Source organism: Topomyia yanbarensis, chromosome 3 (genome assembly GCF_030247195.1).
Source record: "Topomyia yanbarensis strain Yona2022 chromosome 3, ASM3024719v1, whole genome shotgun sequence".
Classification (NCBI taxonomy): Eukaryota; Metazoa; Arthropoda; class Insecta; order Diptera; family Culicidae; genus Topomyia; species Topomyia yanbarensis.
The window spans coordinates 54,252,215-54,277,546 of NC_080672.1; the positions used below are offsets into that span (position 1 = coordinate 54,252,215).

Below are 25,332 nucleotides of genomic sequence, written 5' to 3' on the forward strand. Positions count from 1 at the left end.
CTAGAGCACTTGATCGAACAGCTCTTCGCTGATGGACACTAGAGGGAGCGAAAGAGCAGTGAATTCACGAAACAACTGTTTCACACAAGTTTTTTGCTCCACTTGAAACATGTGCCTCTTGGCGGAAAGACCTGACACGGTTAAAAAAAGCCGCGCTGAGCCACTGTTTCCGGTGGGGATCCACTCGGTCACTTTGAATGCTCTTTTGATCAGGAGAGGAAAGACTCGCTATTATCATCATGCTGCCTACTTCTGCGGTGTAGAGTAGCGCCACTCAGTGGACGGTAGCACGAGCGCGCTCTTTTGTGTGTGCGAATCAGCGCGTCTCTGGTCGCCAGCCAACTGCGCTGCCTGTCACCGAACCGTAACGAGCAACTGGTCCACTCATTAAGGTGCATATGGGATTCCGAGACTAATTATTTCGTTTTGTTGTTAACGTATGATGCAGCTCGTAACCACCAATTTTGACAGCCTCGCGAGTTATGCGCAGGTTATCACGGGGAAACGGTAAATGGTGCGATGCCGTTTTGGCCATACGCGCTGCCTGCCGTCGCGTCGTCAGTGAGCGAGTTTTCATTTATTCAATTAATACAGTTACCTTTTTTGCAATGCTAATCGACTTTTCGTGTACAGTGCAGTCACAGCAGAGCCGACCGAACGAAATACACAAAAGCTGAATGAGACTCGCGTCGTCGGGGTTTTGGGCTAGCGGTGACCGACCGGTGCGTGTGTCGTTCCGTTTGAAAGTTGGTATAGTTTTACCCCTTTGTCCCTCGTTTTCATCGGGACCGTTTGCTGATAGTGGAATCGGTGCGAGTTATTATTTTGGTTCGTCTTAGTAGTTGTAAATGTTATCTGAATTGCTGTATTCGGTAAATTATTTTTCTAACTTGTTTTCCACTGTATCTAATTATAGGAGAGTAGGGGAGAGCTCGATTCGTTGACTATAAACTCATAACATAGAAATCAAAACGTACGTGTGAACTACGGTAGCAGACCTACATTTTCCACAAATATATTGTCAATAAAGTTGCGGCTAAAACATTGAACACAGAGAAATTTGCCTCACCCTGTACCAACAAGATAAAGTTGCTTCAAAATCGTACTATTAATGGAATTAATGAAAACCACAAACTTTTTGACGTTCCTAATCTGAACCTATCTAATACAACGGAGTTCAAACATCATCTCTACTCATCTCACGTGAGTTGATCAACCTAACCGCTGCTCATTTTTGCTAAGTTCTACCGTTTCCAGCAACACGAACAAGTCAGATGGACTCATTCTGTTTTGAACACTTACCGTCAACCGCCCCGCTACATGATACTCCGGTTGCCTCAAACCACTTCAAAAAAAATAAAGCTCAGCCAGGAAAGAAGATCGTCAAGCGCAAGCGGACCTCGTTTGTCACGCTGATGTCATACAGAACCCGGCGCAGAGGCTCCCGTCGGATGGCGGATGGCGTAGCTCGAACGGACGGCGGTGGAGACAATTCTAAAAATACGTCACCGAGAAAATGTGTCTTACTGCTCTTCGAGCATGAGCCGCGAACCGCACGAATTGGTGGAATATATTTTTAGATTTTCCTCTGTCCAAACTGACTGAGATGTTTTCGACAAGGGGACTTGATCGAACCGAATGGGATATGAAAAGTGTCACTTTGCGCAACGTCGATGGGCATTTAACTCTTTCAATTGCCGCTAACTACGTCCATACTGTCATCATACTCGATCAACACAGTGTGGTTTGTTCACGAAAAAAGAATAAATCATTAGGACGTGGAATGAGCACAGCTAGATTTAATGCTTGAATGTAATTACCGAAAAATGGGGGTGCCATTAGAGCTAATTGAGAAAAAAAAAGTGGCTGTCTAACGAAATGGGTTGGAGTGAACGGGAAGTTGTCATCAACCGGAAGACTACACGTGTTATCACTAGGCGAGCATATCCAATTCGTGGATATGAAGTTGTAAATTATTTATGCCTATGGGACATGTACAGCCTTACGATGTCGCTACCAGACAAAATACCTCGTCCAAACAAACGGGAAGAATTTTTATTATTGTTCTGTGACGCATAGAATGGTATCATACAACAACGTTATGTACTAGAAACCATTTTTGTTATCATTAACCATATCATGCCCAACTTGTTTTTGTTTATGTATGATTTCAAAACCCTTTTAACTTTTCCTTGTCGTCCAAAACAGTCGGAGTTTACAGGTTTTATCAGTTTTCAATAATATATCTTTGAAGGCAAAGAAGATATATCAAAATTTCATTTTTCACCGTTAACTTAAACTGCTTCTGGCAGCACTGCTCAAAAGGACTCCAATCACACTAATTGCAATAACTTCAGTTCTACGGACAATACGTACAACTGTTGGTTGTTTGTACGCAAATCTAACCTAAATCAAAGGTTATAGATGTTTAAAATCGTTATTGTTTATGAACAATAGGGCTTTGCAAAAAAAACTTTTTTGGAATCCTCAAAAGCCCCCCTCCCCCTCTCATATTGTGACAAATGTCAAAGTAAGCTCAAATGCCAAATTTCACATCATTTGGACAATTCTAGACTCCCGCCCACTCCGCTTGAAATTTTTTGAAATTAATGCTATGGGAAAATACGGAGGAAAAATATATTAAATGCTATAACTTTTGAAGTTTGTTCCTAGAAAAATACGGGACAGTGGGGTACAGGGTCTTTTTGGCCCCAAAATCCCCCATTTTTAATATTTTTTTCTGCTTCGTGATGCAAATCGTACATATTTTGCTACATTAACTCTACAAATCAATTTTTTTTCATTAAATGTCATAATACCTCAACTACCCCTATTTTTCCAGCAATGAAACTTTTCTCATGTGATCCCTAAGCGTATTTCACAGTAAAAGTAGTAAATTAAATAAGAATTTTGTTGTTAAATGGAGTTAATATGTGCGATTTTATGATAAAAATGTGAAATCGAGACTATATGTCAGGTAATTTGATATTTCTGAATTTTACCGATAAAGAATATATTTTTATTTTGTTCTTAAGGATTTTCCACGTTCAACAAGGTACGATTTATTAAAATTTAATGAAGAATAATAGAGATATATGCTCGGGAAAATGATAAAATTTAATATGAAAATTTAATTTAAATTAAAAATTTAATTTGACAAAGGTCAAAAGGGGTTCCGTTCGATTTCTGAGAATTTTCAAATTGGAAAAACTGCAAAATATGTATGATTTGCATCACGGAGCATTAAATTAAATAAAATAGGAGATTTTGGGGCCAACATGACCCAATACCCCGCTTTCCCGTATTTTTCTAGAAACAAAGATTCAAATGCTAAGGTTATTTTCCTTTAAAAAGAGATATGAATTGTAATTTTCAGATTGCTATTTCAAAAGTTTTATTTTGTTCCTAAGGATTTTCCACGTTCAACAAGGTACGATTTATTAAAATTTAATGAAGAATAATAGAGATATATGCTCGGGAAAATGATAAAATTTAATATGAAAATTTAATTTAAATTAAAAATTTAATTTGACAAAGGTCAAAAGGGGTTTCGTTCGATTTCTGAGAATTTTCAAATTGGAAAAACTGCAAAATATGTATGATTTGCATCACGGAGCATTAAATTAAATAAAATAGGAGATTTTGGGGCCAACATGACCCAATACCTCGCTTTCCCGTATTTTTCTAGAAACAAAGATTCAAATGCTAAGGTTATTTTCCTTTAAAAAGAGATATGAATTGTAATTTTCAGATTGCTATTTCAAAAGTTAGAGCATTTAATATATTTTTCCTCCGTATTTTCCCATAGTACCAATTTCAAAAATTTTCAAGCGAAGTGGGCGGGAGTCTAGAGTTGTCCAAATGATGTGAAATTTGGCATCTGAGTTTACTTTTCAGTGCTGGTTTTCTAGATAAATATGACGCATAATCAATATAATTTGAGTGTGTATATAAATCTGTTTTATTGACACAGTCGAATTCTCAGTATCGATAAAGCAGGTTTTTATACACACTCAAACTATACTGATCAAGCATCGTATTTATAGTGAACATCGTCACTGAACCATACTAGAAATGGTTATTCGGTACTCATTTTTTTACAATATATGTACCCTTGAAAGGAATTAATATCTTTGTATCTTTGTATATATATCAGAATTCAAATCACCTTCATTTGTGCAATATTTAGGGGAATCATGGTTAAAACCGACATCTTAAGTGTAACCCGTTTTCTGAGTTAGCACAAAACCAATAAAATTGTAGTTTTTGGGCATAATTCATCTTTAGAAAATTCTTAGCAAGGCCCAATTTTTGTCAACGCTTCAATAATTTAATTTCATTGACCGATATGTATCCGACGCGGTACCCGGGTACCTTTTTAGGTTTCAATTAATGAAATTCCTATGTTTTATCCATAGCTGGAAATTGAAACTTTGTGACATCTTAGAACTTCACTAAGTCAAGCTTTTGGGTTAATAATATTATTGATATAGTAAAAGGGGAGGGAGTTAGGAGGGGCTCCTGAATTTTTTTACTACGTAACAGGCCGACGTGGTTACCTACCCACAAAACTGAAATGCCAATAACTAAGGTAATTACCAACCGATTTTGATTCTTTTAGGTGTTTTGGATTCCGGAACTCATCCGCTTGTGGACTTGGTAAAAATGAATTGGGTTACTTCATTCGGTTCTCGGGAATCCGGATTTCCGGAAGCAGGTTCCAGTACTGGGATACTATTTGTGAACTTCAATGAAATACTAGCAATATGGGTATCAAAATTCTTGGAATTGCATCAGTAGGCTGTATCTCGTGGTTATGGAACCATTTGGTGATTTGATCCCGGAACGGACATACCGGAGCAGGTTCCCGTGGGGCCGTGAGTGGCCATTCCATTCCAATTCCATTTTTTTAAATTTCCATAGGGTCCCTTAACAATAAATAACAGACTTCCGAGACAATTTGAAGAGTTTTGATACTCATATTGCTAGAACATTATTAAAATTTACAAATCATACCCTAGTACTGGAACATTACCCCGGAAAATCCGGATTACCAAGCACCAGATCCATTCATCCGGTTCAATTTCACAAATCAAAAAGTGGACGAGTTCGTGAATCCAAAAAATCTAAAAGTGTCCAAATCGGATAAAGGAAGCCATAGTTATGAGCATTTCAATTTGTGCGTACCCGGGTACTCACGTTGGCCTGTTAAGCCATTCATGCCCATTAGGGTGGGACAAAAAATAGATTTCAGCTCCGAGCAACTTTTTGGGTACCATTTGGGTCCTAGAACATCTGTGCAAATTCTTAACTCGATCCCTGAAACTATATTTTTGCGCCCACTGTTTAAAGTTTACATGGGATTTTATATGGGAAAACTAACTTTCACAAAATAATTCCTCCAGGGGTCGCCCATTGCTTCCTAAAAATAAACCGTTATGTGGCTTTTGTAGAAAATTTAACAAAGAAACAAAGTCTCGAAAACTACGAAACGATCTGATGCTTGAGAAAAAAGTTATTAAGCTGAAACCAATTGACGCTCTGACGATTGATAAAATATTCATTTTTTCTAGCACCACTGCTGTTGGTTGTCCAATTATATGTAATTTTGTTTTGATCTTCTCTTAATGTGTCTAAATCATTTATCTATACTGTTTGGCCACTTCGCAATAGTTTTGAGGGATAAATTGAGTCTTCTTTTGTACATAATAAGAGGAAGTTAAAGATTTTGTATATAATTCGACGGTCAGCAGCAGTGATGCTATGAAAAGTAAAATTTTCATTAATCTTCAGGGCATCAATTGGTTTTTGCTTAATAATTTTTTCCACAAGCATCAAATCGTTTCGTGGTCTTCTAGACTTTGTTTCCTTGACAAATTTCCTATAAAAATCAGACATCTATTTATTTTTAGAAGGTAACGGGCGACTCTTGGAAGAATTAATTTGTAAAAGACGTTTTCCCCATACGAAATCCCATGTAAACTTTAAACCGTGGGCGCAAAAATATAGTTTCACCGATCGAACTAAAAATTTGCAGAGTTGTTCTGTGAGCCAAATGGGACCCAAAAAGTTACTCGGAGCGAAATTTTATTTTTTTCATATAACCATGTCCCACTCTAATGCCCATGTTCTTTGTGGACAACGACGTTTTTAAACAGCTATAAGTTTTGCTTGAGGCAAGATTTGCTCACAAAAACAAGTAAGGCTAATATATGTGACTATTGCCTTTCATTTGAGTTACTTACAGTTACAAGGATCAGCTCTAGAACTGAAGTTATTGCAGTTAACTTGATTGGATTCCAATGGAGCAGTGCTGCCAGGGACAGTTTACGTTGACGACGAAAAATGAAGTTTTAATATATCTTCGTTATGTTGCAATATTATTGAAAAGTGATAAAACTTATCAATTGAGAGTGTCTTTGGTTACGTTTTCCACGCAATTGGACTATTGTAAATATTCTAGGAGAGTTGTATTGAACATTGTAAGGTAAAAAATGACCAGCTTCTAGCACTGCGAGGGAAGCATCTATCTTCATGAAAAATAGCTTTTCGTCTTCCTTGACCCCACCGTTTTCAAGGAAAAATAGTTTTGAAATCCTACGTGCATCAGAAAAAAGTTGGGCATGAAAGGGTTAAAGGTGTTTTTTGTTGGACACATTACAGTTAAAAAACTTGCAGTTGCAAAACTTGGAAAACCAACTTCTTCCAAGCACTGTGAGTAAACCGACACCCCATAGGGGTAAGATCCCCTTTAATTTATTTTCTCTCCACTTTTTTAATAAAAAAGTGATATGTACATGTGTAATAAAACGGACATAAGCATGTGTAACCTTGAGAATATTTTTTCCAACTTTTCATAACGATCCGAGAAATAGATCTATTGTTACAGCGCTTCGAAGCGCGCGTCTTCCACCAAGAGCAGTGGTAACTTGAAATTTTAAACTCGAATATTTCGAAATGTCGTTTTTCCATAAATGGCATGATTGCCGAAAAACCACTCAACCGTTTTTGTTCATTTTTTCCCAATTGATCGTAACTAATTTTTCTCGTACCTTAACGATTCCTTTTTATGCATAAATATTTGGCTTATAGATAAGAATTTTTAGTACAATTTTAAGAAATTTAAGCATCAAATTTTTAGGGAAACGTTCCCGAATGCAGGAAAAAATATTGTTCATTAAACTAATCGTTAAAGTACGAGGAATACTCCTATACTAATGAAATTTTATAAGTTTTAGGATTTTAGTTGATCTATTGGTCTTCAATTGTGATCAACGCAAGCCTCTTAAATATAAAGAATTTTGAGGAAAAGGCCATAACTCCGTCAAAAATCAATGTATTTTTAAAAGCTAAAGCTTGTTATTTTTCACTGAAAAATGTGCTACTAAATATAACTTTGACGTAATAAAATCATTGCTGCCTTTTCGTGAATTTAAACTTTTTTGAAATTTTCTCGCAAAAAGGTGACCCCTTAAAACAACGAAGAAACATCGAAATATAATTTTTCACTGATAACAGAAAATCTCTTCGGCAGCACTGCTCCAGTGGAATCCGATCAGAACAATTTCAACAACTTCGATTCTTGTAACAACTGTTAGCAACTATTACACAGTTATTAACCTTACTTGTTTTTGTGAGAAAATCTTCTCTAAGCCCAAAGTTATATCTGTTTGAAAACGTTGTTGTTTATATTCAATATGGGCATGCAGGGGTTAATAAAATCAGTAAAATGAACTGAAAGAATCAAATAAACAAATTGAAAAAAAAATGATCAAATCAATGAAAAGAAAAAAATAAAAGAATAAAATGAAAAATTAAGCGATATTTAAAAAGTTATGAAATTAATAGTATGGATAAAATTGTGTCTAATTAATATTCTGGATGAAATGAATAAAATGAATGACAGAAAAAAACTTAGCCATATTATTAAAATTAAGAAAGTGAATAACATGTACGCACTGGGAGAAATGAATAATACGCTTAACACGGAAAATGTGAAAAAAATTAAACAAATGATAAGAATAAAGTGCATGAAATGAATAAACTGATAAGAATCAATCGGAAGAATAAATCGAATAAAATAGATACAATTAGCTAAAATGAACAAAATTAATAAAAAGAATGCTGAATGAAAAAAATGTTTAAAATGAAATGACCATATCTATAAAATTTGTCAAATGTATAAAATGAATAAAATAAACAAATAATTCAAAGTTCATCAAATCATTAAACTGGAAAATAATGAGCTTATAGAATGAAATCTTGAAAAAAAAAGATTTGAATAAAGTAATCAAATAAAACGAATTGTCTGAATTTGAGAAACATTGTTTCAAAATTTTTTGAAATGTTTGTGAAAATCCCATTATTTTGAAAATGGCTAATTAATATACAATGCAGCTTTTAGTGTTGGTTCTTCTTTTTATTGGCAGCATCGTTAAAGATAATCTGGTCTACTTTATTCATGGGCCTTAATTAGTCATCAGGAAACTGAAATGTTAAATTTCTTTTGAAATTCAAAGATGGCTTTTTGTTCACAGATTTCCGTAAAAGATGTTTGTAATGAATAGAATTTTCAGGTTCAGTATTTTAACGCGTAATAGGAAATAGTAAACTGAGATAAGGTCACATGTGCTTTCAAACCACTTAAACAGAGATCGACAGAGAGAATAAGATTCATGTTTAGTAACACCTATTCATTTGTATTGAAGTAAATAGAAAGGATTGTGAATAGAGCTTCCATCCCGGGAATTCATTTCCCGGGAATCCCGGGATTTTTGGATTTCCCGGGATTCCCGATTCCCGGGAAATTGTGTTTTCTCATTCCCGGGATTCGGGAATCCCGGGAAAAAAGATTTTTAATTTATACCAAAAGACTTAGGTTCTGCGATTGAAACTCTGTGGGAAATATCTTTACCAGCAAACATTTGGAGTGAGTAGTGAATGCAAATTGTGCTTTTCCAACTGATTTGCAGATCAATGGACTATATATCTTTAGGCTCACTGATATGTTTTCGTGATTTTTTTTAGGTATATAGTCCAAGCCATACTCAATACACTGCTACCGAAGCATTTCCTTACAGTAGCGTTAGTGATGCGCACGATATCTCTGCAACCGATGAACCGATTGATCAGATTTTTTAACAGTTCTTTTTATAGTTTATTTCAATAGTTAGATCTTGAATGAAAGGGCTTGCAATCAAATTAGTGATGGAAATTGCGTTACTTTTTAAAAAAAATCGATGTGTGTTTGTTTCAAAACTTGGGATGGTTTGTAGTGATATCATGCTTAAAGTAAACGCTATTTAAAATAAGGAATGTTTCTAGAACGTCTGCAGAAATATTTAGTCGGTTCATCAAATGCGTATTTCGTCTTAGTTGTTATACCATAACTGTAATATCTGTAAATTTTTGGATGTATGAAAAGAAATACATAACGTTGTATCTGTCCAATATCATGCGCATCCAAACTCTTTGAATGTCGCTTGCAAGGATGCAGGCAGGATTTTTGAAGGGATACGATCAAGGAATTCAGATACTTGCCCATAGCAGGAAATCGATGGTAGGCTTCATCCATCACTGCACAGTTCGTCCATTATCTGTTTGATTTTGATTCACAATAAATTCGAAATGATGCTGATCCTACTGTGACGGAAATGGATTCCATATATAAACTTTCCTTTTTTGATCGGAAGTAACTGCACGCTACCCTGAAGCAGCTCAATCTTTTCATTCAAAATTACCAAAGAGGGTGCTTTGCATTAAATTGATCACATTCCATCGTATCAGAACAACGAAATCCAATTTTGGACAGTATCTCCAGCAGCTGCGTTTAGTATATCGTCCCAATCTTAATCGTAATTACCAAAATTCAGGTTATACATATAGCCAAGAAAAAGTTGATGTTGCGTAAACTTGTTGACGAGTTATGAAATGACTTCTTCTGACAACTGCTTTAGGACAGATCTACATGCAATCAAACGGGCTTGAAAACTTTTTAATTTATTCTTTTGTTTGCAAGAAAACCTTTGGCTTTTTTATTTTTCTTCTGTATTCCCGGGATCCCGGGATTTCCCGGGAAATTTATTATTTATTTCCCGAATCCCGGGAAGCGAAAAACCGTCGGGAAATGGAAGCTCTAATTGTGAAGCATCTAAACTATGATGGCGATAATTGTCGATAGCACCAAATCCGTGCATCCAGTCAATTGCAACGCAGTGTCTTTCCAGTCATCCTTATAGCTTGCGAATTGTTTCGTTCGGAATTCGTGTTCCGGAGATATGGGTCAAGAGTTCCGCACAAATCAATACCATGCCAAAGGAATGGTTCAAACTACCAGAATAATTTAAATTCTTCGAAAAGCCATTGAAAGTATCCCTGAACATATAAACTGTTTTTGAGACATGAACATTCGTGAAATTATAAGTCTTAGTTTTTGCAAATAAATATGTTTTAGTCACATTGATTATGAAAAAGGTACCTTGGGATTTTCAGTACAAATCGTGGTATTTGTATCTGCTCAGTAATGTGTATGGTAAAAATGTAGTCAGACCAACTATCTGTTCAATGCATAAACTCTGATTGTAATCCTCGCTAATGCACTCATCTTTCTATCGAATGGTGTTCCGGAAAAAGTTTGATTAGAGTACCGTTCTACTATATATGTTTTGAATTGAGAATCAATTTAAAATACTCAGACTAATGAAAGTTCCAACTCTAGCGCCTTGCTAGGAAAATGTCCGACACATTAGGAATGCATTCCATCCGAACACAATTACCTTTACTGTTGACAATAGAGCGAACACACGTCAGCAGCAATAATTATGATGGTTGGTAGGTGTTCGCCATGAATAATGAACTATTTTGATGTGGTGCTGTCCGCCCGAACAATTGACTTTTTTCCTAATGGATGAAAATCCAGTGACCTCGCTTGCCGTTAACTGTGACGAAACGGTAGTCAATTTGTGGAATTTACCCGTAAAAAAATATGTTGGTGGTAATTCAAATTGAGCTACTGCCAGTTTGTCGACATTTCAACGTTGACGATGAATTAGAATGTTTATTGGTTTGGTGACATTTGTTTTAGAAGGAAAATAATTCCCGAAATTTCTGCATTCTTTGATACCGTTGCGACCAAGTTAAACAATTTTCCCCATTCGCCATAGTAGTTATATAGTGGGTGTTGAACTTATTTTCACCGAATTCCTATTACACCTCTGAAGTATGTTTGAAAAACGATTGCCAATTCCCGGTGCTGTGCTTGGTTCAAACATCTGCTTTGTTCAAACACGAACAATCTGTATTTTCCTCGCCGAGTTCTTATTATATACAATCTTTGGAAGAAGCAAAATTTGTTTTATTTTTTCCATTTTTCAGTTTACTCAGAAACACAAATATTTAGTGCTTTCGTTTTAAGAAGCTGACGTAATCCGATGCTAGCTTAGTTCTGTTACTAAGTTAGTGTCGGATTCTGATGAGACGCAGTCGAAACGCAAATTACATAGATAATTTAGCTTTACGCGGACAATTTCTTATTTTACATTATGAATTTCTCAAAATATTTTGTTGGAAATGTTAAAACCAATTGATAAACAATTCGTCGACTGTCGACCGAGTAATTATCGAAAAAGTGTGACACATTTTTTGATATGGATCTGAAAATTGGAAACTAACCCTACTGTAACATAGGCAAGCGTTGATCAGTTCGTACCTACTATGGAATTACGCCGATGTAATGATATGTATGCGTGTTTATACTGTTTATTGTCAAAAGTACACCTGACTGCATTTGCGTCACCGTGCCCCATGCACCAAAGTCTGTCACGATAGTGAAACGGTTCACAATTAATCTAATCGAAGTGAGACGCGGTTGAATTTGATTATATGCATGTTTGCGTGTTTGTCAAACATCATGCGCCATCCCGCCTCCATACCAATTCTCGTATATCACAATTGATTCACATATCTCAGCGGTACTCGAACTGATATGTGTTCTATCGCTGCTAAACTGCTCCGTTGACATATATGTTTTGTACTCTACCAACAGTTTCGAATTTTCTTACACACCGGTCAATAATAATTCAAGGCCATCGATTGCCGAACTTCATATACCGGACGTATGCAGGCTACAGTTCTTTGACCTAGTCGTAGTGTTTACCCATAATTTCGAACGGGTCAATTGGGTTTACACGTGGCACTCCTGATCATTAGGTAAAAAGAATACTACTGAAATACTTGTTGCCGCAATAATTTTCGACACCACGAAAGCCCATTAGAATGGTGACAACTCTATGCCAGTAAATATAAGGGTATAATATGCCCTCTCTAAGACAACAGAAAAACAATATTTAACTGTTTGACCTTAGTGAGATTTTTTTTTTTCAATTAGATCATTTTATTACCAATTTTTATCAATATATTCTATGCTATATGTCTCCCGAAGGAAACAAGTTTTCAACCCATTTTTCTACATTAATGAGAAAATTGGGTAAATCATATTTGCGCGTGAAGGGCACAAAACGTGTAACTTAGTTTGTAATGGAGTTTGCGTTTCCACTTCGTTTCATCAGAACCCAACCTTAAGATAGTAAGAAGACTAAGCTAGCACCGGATTGACGATAGCTCCAAAGGCGGAGACACGATTTATGTTCCTGAGCAAACACCAAGTCAAGTGTGATGTCCCGCAAGGGATGATGTTCTATTTAAGCTGATGATTGGTTTCTACTAAAACTTTTCTCCTTAGGGAGGAATATAGCATTGTGCTTAAATGCATCGGCTTGCTAAGCCAAACCAAGTTTCGATTTCATTTGTTCTCATCAACTTTAACAGAACATTTTCTCTTGTGGTACATCATGCTTGAGGGCGAATGACCATCTGGTTAAAGCCCTCAATAAACAAATTACAATTACATCATGCTTGAGTAAGTGTTTGCTCAGGAACACAAATCTAGAGGATTTTTCAAAAAGACATATACATTGAAAAACTTATGTTAATTATTCGGTCGCTTTAACATTTATCCCTCAACTCTTTGCATAATATGCTAGTCAAAACCGCCGTCTTTCGATCTTTACAGTGAAATAAGTGAAAAGTTCTATAGTAACGCAGCAAAAATCGAAAGAAAAAGTAAACAAAGAGAGTCTCTCATTATAGATATGACGTAAAAGCTCTAGAAATCGTGTTGCCGTCTTTGACACTAGCGTCAATCCGGTGCTAGCTTAGTCCTGTCACTACGTTAGGGTTAGATTCTGATGAAACGAAGCAAACTCCATAACTAATTTAGTTTATAATCACATTTGCATTTGACGCTGTGCAAATTTTGACAGAGCTAGAAAAACGCATTCGTCACAAATTGCGGGTGGCCCACAATCGGGGACATTCCCTTTCGTAAAAGTGTCTAAAAGTATCTAACATTTTTTCCGATAAAAAATACCATGACAGAATATCTCGAATAAAAGTTATAGCTGTTCGAAAGTCGAAAATAACGAAAAGGAATACTTTAATTTCTATCAACACTCGAAAAGAAAATTATTTCAGTATTTATATCAGTAACAAGTGCGTTGGATACTTTTTTATTTCGATTGTAGATGTTTTACTTAACCTTAGGGTTAGAAAAATGTTTTAAGGAAAATATTTAAACCTATGCGCGGGTTTGAGAATCGAACCCAGGTAAGCTACTGCCAAAATTCTAAGATGTGTACAATTTCTCAGCTGTAATTTGAGTCTGCATAATTCATGTAACGAAAATTGATATTCTACTCCACAATCTATATGATATAAAACTTTGACGTAGGACTACTTCTTTGTTTTCGAAATGAAAGTACGCTTTGCAAATTCTATAAAAAAGGGTATTTAACTAAAAGGTTTTAAACTCTTACAATACAGCCATTTCACGATAACTTTCCGAAATTTTTGCACACATCATTCAGAAATATTTCTAAGAACAGATTCCATAAAACAATAGATTTTTAAATTATGGCATTAAAAGTTTTAATGATGTGTGACATAGTCAAAAAACCATGCATTTCCACACAGAAGGTGGCACTTCCCAAGTCCGGTACGACAGATTTATGCACCTAGCTCACTACGCTTCTATGAACGACGTCATCCTTAACTATTTAAGGATCAGAATTGGTTGGACCGAACATGCTCATTCGCCTGTTGAGCGGAGAGCAGAGTACTGCTCTACGTGCTTTCACAACCAGTGTAGGAGACTTACCACTCATCGCTGAATACTGGTAATAAGTGGTAAGTCTGCTACAGCGTTGCCAATGTTCTGGATTTATCTAGAATCTTCCAGCTGTTTTCCCCAACTGAACAGACATTCGTTCAAGCTAGACATTTTGCCAGATTTTTCCCAGATCTTCTGAATTCTACATTACATCTCAGCGAGGTTACCATTATGCCAGATTTATCTGGAACAGCCAGAGTTTTTTAAGCTTCCAGTAAATAGTCAAATCTCTTATTCTATCAGATTTTTAAATTCTAGGAGTTGTTACGCACAAATTTTTGAAATCCTGGTCATATTCAATTAATACACGTTCTATGAAGACCAAAATGTATGAAAAATTTCGATGACTTTGAGGTCGCTGTCAAGTGACAATTTTTTTTTTTTTGAGATTTTTTTTTAGTTGAACTGCAAGATTTTCTTCGAAAAATTGTGGCAACCCTGCTGGCTGTGGAAGTACACAACGCAGCGCTCTGCTCGCCGTTCAACAAGCAACTGAGCTTGTCCGACCAAACGAACATCAAACGCCATGCTTCCCCTTGTTCTGTGCTCGTTTCAAGTGAATATTAAGTTTGTTCCAGTACCATGAGAAATTGAAAGTTTTGGGAGCGGACATAGCGTCGATGGCAAATCGATTGCCTTGCACGCAGCTCACCTAGGTTCGATTCCCAACCCCGCACATAGGATCAGAAATTTTTCCAAAGAGATTTTCATGACCCAAAAAGAGGCGAATGATCATAAAGTTAAAACCTCTATAATCAAAATAAAAACACTGGGAGTGCTCCATAGAAAATCGTTCCTGTTGTTGTAAAAAAGGAACAAGTATTTTTTCTACTGTTTGCTCCGGAGCAACTTCCGTGTACTGGAACAAACCTGTTTTATGTACAATCTCGAAAGCAACACATGATCAAATTCACCTGTACAGTCGAACTCAATTTACGTAGATGGTGTACATGGTGCCGTGGCACTAGTTGTCTCTTTCGCTCCACCCATCATCACAAGCGTTGCTTGATGCGTATCTTCCACTCGTGCACGTTCACGATGAACTCACACAGCTATTTGTTCCGAACATTGTACAACTGTACACCGTTCGCTTGGGTTCAACATTTGAGGCGAATGTGTATACCAAGGCATACCTAATTTGTTTGCGGTTGCATGCGTGCGTGATACCATTTTGTGTTTTCGTTGCGCAAAGACAAAATCTTTCCTTATGATGATGACGGCAGACGTTATGATGATGACAACAGACGTTTACATTTATCGTTTAGGGTTGGTGTCTTAATATAATAATACTATAACATTTTTATAGCAAATGACAAATATTTTAATTCATGTAACTTGTTTCCCAGTTTTACATAATATTTTAATAGAATAACAAGAGATAGTATGATATAATAATTGTATAGTATAATATAAATTGAGATTGTATATACAAAATGAGTAATTCAATAAATATAATAAATAGTAATGAACGAATAAATAAATAAATAACAAATAGATAAAGAAGTAAATAAATAACAAAATCTAACTTTGACACCAACCAGGACTACTAAGCAAAACTTAAACGAAACTCAAACATGTAACCATGGAGTAATAACCGGCGTGAGGTTTAAGTTTTACCTAGACATTTACAAACAATATTTTTACCGGTGTACACAAAGAACAGGCCTCGTCAAACACGTAACGGGGACCGTCCGCTGTTATTTATGTACACGCAAAACAAAAAATAATAATAAATATGATAAGGTAATTTTAGCTGACTCAGTGACCAAGGGTAGTATTGTGACTGTCCTAGTAAAATGTCTGCTACTCAAATAACCGTTGAAGAAAAACGAATCCAAGTCCATATATAAAATTATTTACGATTTTTATATTTTTGATGAATTAAGAACACTACATTCGCTACATTAAGACGTGTACTTTAGGAAAGCTACAATAATGGCAAAATTAAACTAGAAAGCATGCTCTTTACATGAAATGTGGCTATATTATCTAAAACATGATTTTTCAGCATCAGTCCGGTTTTTTTACCGCGCAAAATCGAAAAGTTTTTACAGTTTTTCAACATTGAGATTATCCCATGCAGATTTAAGCACAGTTCCAGATATTAGTCCGACCTTCGGTCGTAGTTTTCCGTCCTCTTTCTCAAGATTTTCTCAAATAAATTAAATCGGATTTGATTGTCTACTATAAATAAAATGACCTGATAGGCAAGCAGGTTTGGATCAATATGTAACATTCTAAGTTGAGTGGTTATACTTAAACTGTACGAAAATGACAAAAAAATTATTTATTATTAATCTGAATATACTAAGAAATGAAATATTTCACATAAAGTAGTGTAGTCCTACGTCAACAGTTCGTGCAACACCATAGGGCTGTCCCTTGTAGTTTTTTAGCACATGACTATTTTGACATTGGTGACTCTGTGGAAAAGAGAAGGATTTGTTTTCAGTGACAGTATGCTCAATTCGAGTTAAATCACTCAATTCATCAACTAGCGTAGTGGAAACAACTTACGTTAATATTTCGTGCACGGCCGGTTCTTTTGACACAATTCTGGGTTATTATTGATCAAAGTAAATATAGGTATAGAGTTTTAAAGCTTATTTGCACAGCAAAAATCAAGTTGGTCTCTATTGGCGTATGGTTTTTTCGCAGCTCTATTTTAGAATTACGTTCCACAAAAGGTAAATGCCACGCGATATTATTTAATTATAATTCAGATTCCAACAAAATATGTTTTAATTCTTCAAACATCGGTATTTACCCGGAAAACATCAATCGAATTATTATAGGCCAAACCACTTGACCGTAGATCACGAACCCTCGAGCTCCACTGTGTCGCGGTGTAATTATTAAATTTATGCCAGCTCCTTCACCACCCACCGGTGCTCTGAAATTCCTCCCATCTTAAAATAAAGACATCCCTCATCAACAATATAAAGGAGAAAAGAGGAAGAAAACAAAGAGCGCCTGAACGTGATAGGATGGGCGGGCGAGCTTTACCCATTCGACAGCCAATGGAGCACAATGCAATGGCGGGTGGGAGACAAAATGACGACCGTGGTGATAATTGACGACAACAACTAGATTAACTACGCCGCCGTTCGGTGCTGTGGTGGTGGCACACTGTAGTAGAGCTGCGGTACCTAGTGAAGTATTTCTTTTTCCATTTGCTTTTCTATTTTCTGCTTACAGCGGCAAAGCACAAACGTTGTGGGGGCGGGGGTTGATCCCCACACATTCAGCAAGAACCGCAATGGGATTGGGTGAAATAGATGTTGTTCCCCTTCGCAAACGTTCGCCGTGATTTGCTGGGGCAGCTTCTTCACAGCTTGCCGTGTCTTGTAGAGTTGACGGTGAGCAGAGCATCCATGCGAGTGAGAAGATAAATGAGTGTTTGCTGGCCATGACAGTAGGGGTTTATCATTGAGTTAGAAGTGGGTGGCACTTTTGAATGTATAACTATAATGGGGGTCTTTGGTGTCCATAGAAAAAGTATTTTGTTCCATTTGAGGTTTGGCCGCTAGACTGCTTACCCAGCTGACGAAAAAGAGATTAAACTATACGAATAATATAAACATTTGAAATGGACCAGATGCTGCTCTTTTTGGTTTAAGGGTCATTGTTTAGGTTTGTTATATTAGCCTACTGAAAACTTTTAGGCTCTTATATCAAACCATGAGTTTTGTCGAAAGTGTTGGTGTGTGTGTGAGAAACTCAACCCGTTAATACAAATTAAATTAATTATTAGGGGTTGTTTGGTAAAAATATAGACACTTTTGATTGACACTCCCCAAAAGAGCTCGTGCAGCTGTACCTTTTCTTAATTTTATCCAGTTTTCATGAATATCGTAAAAAAATTTCACTTTATCCTTGGTCTTAAGTGGCCCTTACAGTTCAATATTTTGTCAATACACAGTTAATTGGTTTGGTTAATTCGCACAGAAAGTATCCGAGTTCTTATTTTTAAATTTCACTCAAATTATATCCCTTAAGAATATGTTTTATTGGATGGATTATATAACTAAAAAAAACATAAAATAAAATTATAATCAAGGAAAAATTGTATAGTAAAAAAAGTTATAGTCAATTTTTTTTCTGTTGGAATTGTGTTGTAGCTGGTAAATTACTGAATTTAATTAATTTGCAATGTATTTAAAAATAGTAAGGTTTTACCACACATTGGGTCAATTTATTTTGCACTCGAAAAAATTTGAAAAGCAATACTGGTTATGGAGAAAAACAATACTTCTTCGGTTTATTCTCCACAGCGTGCTGCGCTGGTGCTCTTGGATTATTTGCGGTTAGCCGAAGCGCAATCCTACACCTAATCAAAATAATAATTCCGTTCAAAAAACGCAAAACAAACAAAAAATTACAACTATAAGTGAACGATTCTGTAAATCAGTGCGCACTATGATTTTCAGAAAATTTGTTTTTTTACAATGAATGTGAGTAAAATTTGGTTACTTCCAAGTGCTAACTTGTTAGCCTTACGGGTTACAGACGGAATGAAAGAGAGAAGTATGCTCTTTCTAGCGATGAATCATCATCATCGTGGCCGAACAATCCGGGAACTGGATTGCCAATCTTCAGTCTCCTTTAACGCCCACTGTATGCGTATCTTACTCGATTGTTCACAGCCAGCGAGTGCAGCTCATGGTTCATTGGATTTGAAACATCCGTCGAGGGCAACAGGGAGTATCAGCGACTTATGTAGAGCAAATTTTGTGTGCGTCTGTAGGCTACAAGACATTAGGTGATTACGTAAACCATAGAAGCTCTAATTCGCATCCGCAAAACCAACTTTTTTACCTCGCGTCGAACATCGTTATCACATGTCACTAGTGTTCCATATCTAGGAATTCGACCAACAATCTCGTACCGTACCCCATCGATTTCCACCTCGATTCGATTTTTCGATAATTTACAAGAAGAAAACCCACTAGCTACATTTTCACCGCTAAGTGGCACTGTATGTATGCATCGGATTTTCACTACAAATGAAAATAAGACAGGCAATTTTATTGCCTACAACTTTGTCGAACACTCAAGTCAATCCAGCTTCGTTAGGAGAAGTTGTTAAACTTTTGACGGAATGATGTCTGAGTTGCATAGGGATTATTAAAGTATGGCGATAAATCAGTTACCAGTAGTAACTAAGACATGTAAGTCATCTTTTTGCTACAAAATTGCATTCTAATATTTCATTGAATAGAGGGCGCCATCACTAACTTTTCAAAGAAGAGAGATAGAATATGGATATGTACAGAAGAATTATGCACTAGCGTGACTTCCGGAAGGTTTATGTTATTTACAGCACGGTTAAGTCAAGTTCAGATTAATTTCGCAAACGGTCCCCCAAAAATAGGTAAAATTACTATTTTGATGGAAAATCCTTTTTTCGGTAGTATTTGCCATTGCAAAATAAAATCCAGTTGGATTCAACGCAAAAAAAATGACGAAAATATTACCATTGAAAGTAAAGTCAGTCTAGCCCCTAACTGCATGGACCAGATGCTAAAGCACACCGCTCGTTAAAAGCAAACAAACGAATAAATGTTACCCGCGACGCTTCGTTAATTCTACACGCTAATATCAGCAAAGCCTCTTTGCCCTACGGTAAGCGATATGAGTGAACCAAAAAACAAAGTGCGCACTGTCATGAAAGACTTTACGCAATCTCGAAGAAGAGCTACAGTGCGCAAAGTGAAATAGTTGTTAAAGGTGAAACTGGACCTTGATCTTACGTTAGTAACACACCTCCAACTTCATCATACAAAAAATGTGGTACTGCTAATGTTTAAAATGCTATTGGGTACAGAATTGTTTCGTATGGTGAATAATATGGAACACGACTCGGAATCAGAAGGCTCCATAACGTGACGAATGGCAAAATATGGCGGGAACGTCACGGGCCCGGAAACTGTACACCCAGATGCTGAGGAAGTCTCATTGTCGCGTCATGGATGATGAGATTTACGACTTAGGCGGACTTCTGGCAGCTTCCGAGGCTACTGTTCTTCACCGCTCAGCACAAGTTTGGTGTTCCGAAGGAAGTAAGGAAGCAGAAACTTTCAAAGTTTGCTAATAAATACATGATTTGGCAAGCAATCTGCTCATGTAGCAAATAGAGTGCGCCGTTCATGACTACCGGGACTGTAAACGGGGAGATTTACCTCAAGGAGTGTCTACAGAAGCGCCTGCTTCAACTGTTGAAGCAACGCGAAGACCCTACGATCTGGCGGGAAAAAGCGAGATTCCGTACAGAAAAAGTTGCAGCCAGGTGTTTCACAGAATCTAAAGAGTAGAATTAAGCTTAAGGTGCGAGCGTACGGTTATGGTATTGAAGTTGAATGAAATGAATATGCCAAAAGCTTACTAATGGGTTATATTTTATTGTCTGAAAGTTCGAAAAGGTCCAGTAGGTAATTTTCTACAGCGTTTTTCCGTGATACAGTTTGATATGGAAAACCCTTTATACCACATCATCATAATGGTGAGCAGTTTGAAATAAAATCGACTTTGCCAGATCGATCCTTTTATTAAAAGAAAGCCCTGCGGAAAACATCCTTTTTTGCAAACACACGGTTTGTTTGCAAAAAAGAATGTTTCCGTTATAAAAGAAACACAATATTCAATCTATGTTTGGCCTAATTTCGCATCAGCACATTATTTCAAAAGCACTATTAAATAGTTACATAAGAATAAGGTAAATTTTGTTGAGAATGATATCTGCCAAATTGTCTACAGCTTCATCCTATTGAACGATGCTGGACGATCGTGAAGCGTATCTTCAAGATGGAAGGTAAAGTAACTAAGACTATCCCTGAGTTAAAAAAAATATTGGAATGCTGCGTCCAAACAATGCGATGACTGCACTGTTCAAAACTTTATGAAAGGAATCAAATTTAAAGTCAGAAAATTCGCTAAATATTTTTTTTTTCTTTTTAAAACTTTTACTCATGTTAAAGTAAAAGACGTCAAACATACAATAACACTATTTATTATGCCCGAATTTCAATTTGTTCTATGTGATTAGAAGAAATATGTTAAAAACTAATTTAATTGATTTTCCTTTTCCGTGCAATCTACCTTCCCGAAAAAAATAAAATAATGGTGACACTTATTCTGAGACACCCTGTATGAATCAACCGAAACAATCAGGGGCGGATCCAGAAAAAAATTTCGGGAGGGGCCTCGAAATTTCAATTTAAAATGAATGTTGTATAATATGTAATACGTAAAAACCTCATTTGAAAATCAGTATAGATGGTCAAATTTGATTTCAAAAGATTTTGAGTTTGAAACTGATAAAAATTCAAACAAATTTAAAATTTCTCAACAAGTTGAAAATTTTCGGGAGGGGTCCGGACCCCCAGGACCCTCCCTCTGGATCCGCCACTGGAAACAATTGAAAACCTAATTTAAAGTAACGCTGAACATGCGTCCGCACAGACATACGTGGTTGCGAAAAGTTTCATTCACTAGTCAACTGCCTTTTTTCGGGTTTTCTCCATATATTACTTTTAGGATGGTTTCGAATTGGCGGGAAAGATAACAAATAAAATAATTGACCGATTGAAATAAATCCCGCTTCATTGTCTCCCGAATCGAGTCCCTTCTACAAAAACCCAAGTTCGAAATTATAAAATTAATAAACTTTGATGTTTTTCGTTTCGAACTCATCTCGTCAGTAACTGGCACCAACTTGGGGACAGACGATCAATTCAAACTGGCACCAAAATTGGTACCAGATACTAAATCCAACAGTCGCACAACGAAAAGCAAGCTTGACTGATAGTGGTTTCTATTTTACCTGGTGCTAGGCCCGTGTAGCGCAAAAAAGAGATAGACTGGTGTAGCACCGACGACACCGATATAGTGCACTGTTTAATACGAATATGCCACGAGATAAAGTCAAATTTGGTATTTCGAATTCATCCGGTCAGTAACTGGAACTAACTAGGTGTTCTCTCGAGTTTTTTCATGGTTCAAGCACACTTATGTAAATTGGATTTGTTTTAGTAGTTCATTGTTTAAAAAAAGAATTACGCTTTTCCCGCTTATTCGGTACTAGAGTGTCTAGGCGCATCTCTGGTTGACTTATAAACCATGTCCGACCCCTAGTCCTACGTGATGTCAGGCAAGAATGGAGTTTTGATTAAGCTAATAAGAATTAGTGAAATGTTTGCCCAGAAACACAAATAGTGTTTTCGTTTTTTGAAGCTAACGTTAATCCGGCGCTAGCTTAGTCCTGTCACTAAGTTAGTGTTAGATTCTGACGATACGAAGTCGAATCGCAAATTCCATAACTAACTTAGGTTTTGTGCTCTTAACGCGCAAAGATGCTTTTAAACAATTTGCTCCAAAGTCAAGCAAAAATAGCTTTTACCAAGTTTTTTCTTCATTAAAGAGAAAAATAGCATGCTATGGATGCTTACGAGAGTGACAAAAAAACTGACTCCCGTCGGCCTATCCCTGAATCGATATCTAGTCCCACCAGAAGTGCTTGCGTCAAATTTGTAGCAAATCGGAGAAGTCTAGCTACCGGACCAACGAGCCTGAAGTTTGTATGGAGTTTTTAGACAATTTTCGTGAAGGTTAGACTAGTACTAGTTCGCATATTCACAGTTAGGTGGCACTGTACGATCACTGAAGAGAAGTGAAAATAATAAAGATAATGCAATTATGTACAACTTTGTCGATAAAATTAATAAAATAAAAATAAATAATTCAATCCGACTTTGCTAGAAGAAGCTATGCCTGAGCCAGTTTTTTTATTATTTCGATTATAGAGGTTTTAACCTTAAGGTCATTTGCCTCTTCGGATTATAAAAATGTCTTATGAAAAATTTCTAACCCTATGTGCGGGGTCGGGACTCGAACCCAGGTGCGCTGCGTACAAGGCAATCGATTTACCAACTACGCTGCGCCCACTCGTTGAGCCTGTTTTGCATGGGGTCTAGCAGTGCACGGCTGTGTTTATCAGTACTCGATTCCCATGAACTCTAAAGCTTTATGAAATAATGGTTAGGTTTAGCACAGTACTTCGTTTAGAAGGATTATTATATGTAATACGAGTCTTGTATTTATTAGAAAATGTTAGTTCCACATGTTACCGCATAGAGGATGCCTACACTAACAACCACTCTAGAAGTGATAAGCTAATGCATATAGTGCCATCTAGATGTGGCACGCTTGTCCGGTTGCTAGATTTGACAGATTCGCTTGAAATAAGGAGCTAACACTCATGGTAGGACTAGAACTCAGTAGTGAGCCAATTTCCAAAAATTTATTAATTTTTCTGATCAGTCTTATTCTTACCCTACAAATTCAACTGTTCCTTTTGAATTTCATCTTTTCAAAAGGTACTAATGTGACAATTAGGTTGTTTATATTTTATTAGTTCCACTTTCAAATCCTTATAATCAGTTGGTAGGACTATCATTTAGAAGAATCATAAAATTATAAAAGAAATATAGCTACAAAATGATTAATTGGACCTGCAAATTATTCGATATGTATCGATATATAAAAAAACCTGTTCTCGACAATCATAAATGTAGGACGTATAATCCAACTGTCAACATTCATTTTGAGAGAAAATTCCGGACGAACCGTTACTTGTCCAGCACGTCTATTGGTATCAAACAAAAGAGAAATGTTTTCTTATTCGTTTATTGCCGTGCACTATGCTTGGGTAAGAAGGCTTTCTCCGAACTTTATTCTGAACAGTTGGTTTTTACGCCCTAATTGTAAGTTTGTCGAGAGTTTTTCATTGTTATGGGAGAGTTTTCTTTTGAAAGCGGATTGCAGTGAAAGTTTGCTTTTGCACTGAGACTCGTTCCATGGAAATAAAATACCTGTACAAAACCATCTTCTATTTTGTCTAGTTAAAACTATATGCTTTTAGAGAATTGTATGTGATTTGGCACCATTCAATAAACTCAATAAAAAAAATTTTCAAGCATTTTCAAACAGTTCTGAAGCCTCCTAGAATTCAAGAAAAAAACTCATTGAAACCGTAAAATTATCCCAGCTAGTAGGCTGACCATAGCTACAGTTGCTCTGCCAAATCATATGTTATTCGGGGCACACTAACTTTCAGTTGGAGCAACCTTCCAACGAACAGAATTCAACTTCCACGGACAGCTCTTACCAGAATTTACTAAACTGCGAGTACACTAACCAATCGAACTGCTATGAAAATTAAGTAACAAATTTCTTCAATTTTATTCTGTGATAGAAGTTTATGTTTATGTTCCGTCTATGATCCATGAATTATAAAAAAGCAACAACAAAACCTCCCACCGTGTTTCCCAATCCAAAGCAACTGCGAACTACAAAATGTTCTCAGACTAAACCATATACATATTGTGTATTTTCCTGCGTCACTAGTACAGAAGTGTGTCATTCGATCGAAGGCTAAAATTTCTCGCCATACAATCGTTTCAGTTGACCGTTGCTACCAGCCGAAACACTCCGGTATTATTTGGAGCTAATCGAAAGTTTGTCCCACAACCAAGAGCAAAACAGACAAAGCGCAGCTACCTAGCCCGCACACACTCACACAGTTGCAAACAGAAAAAAAAGTAAAAGTACGAAACGCAGTTGATAGCGCGAGGATTAAATTTCGTGTGCGTGTTTGAATCTTATTTTCTTGTTGTTTGTTTTATTTCGATTTTCTTCTTTGTTGCTGATGCTGTTGTTTGTTTTTTATTAATTGTTTTAGTTGGTTTTCCTTTGTGTTTTATGTTCCTTATACTCGGAGGGTTGGACTTTCTGGTGAACCGTTTGTTAGATGTTCTAATCTAGACTATACACACGAAACGTATCTGCTCTGCGTGTCACTGATGATTTCACTAGTTTCTGGCCTTTCTCACGTGACGATAGACAAACCGTACTTAGAGCTCTGGCTTACTGTGATCGAAAGAAAGAGTGAGCAAAGATGATTTTAGTTTTCGTACCGTTTTTTTTTCCTTTAATTTTTGTTTGGGCGTTCTTTTTCTCCGTTTTTCTTCTTTTTTGATTTCCATAACTTAATCCAAAGTTTGTCGTTTTGGATGTGCGAGTTTAGTGCTCTTCTTTGATTGTAGTGTACT

At 36.5% G+C, this 25,332-nt stretch overlaps 1 protein-coding gene across 3 annotated transcripts in view; it reads left to right on the top strand.

The window, feature by feature from the left end:
* The window catches only part of LOC131693712 (RNA-binding protein 24-B-like), a 211,051-nt gene that overhangs the window by 182,325 nt on the left and 3,394 nt on the right, over positions 1 to 25,332 (top strand). The gene's annotated exons all lie outside the window — the stretch shown is intronic.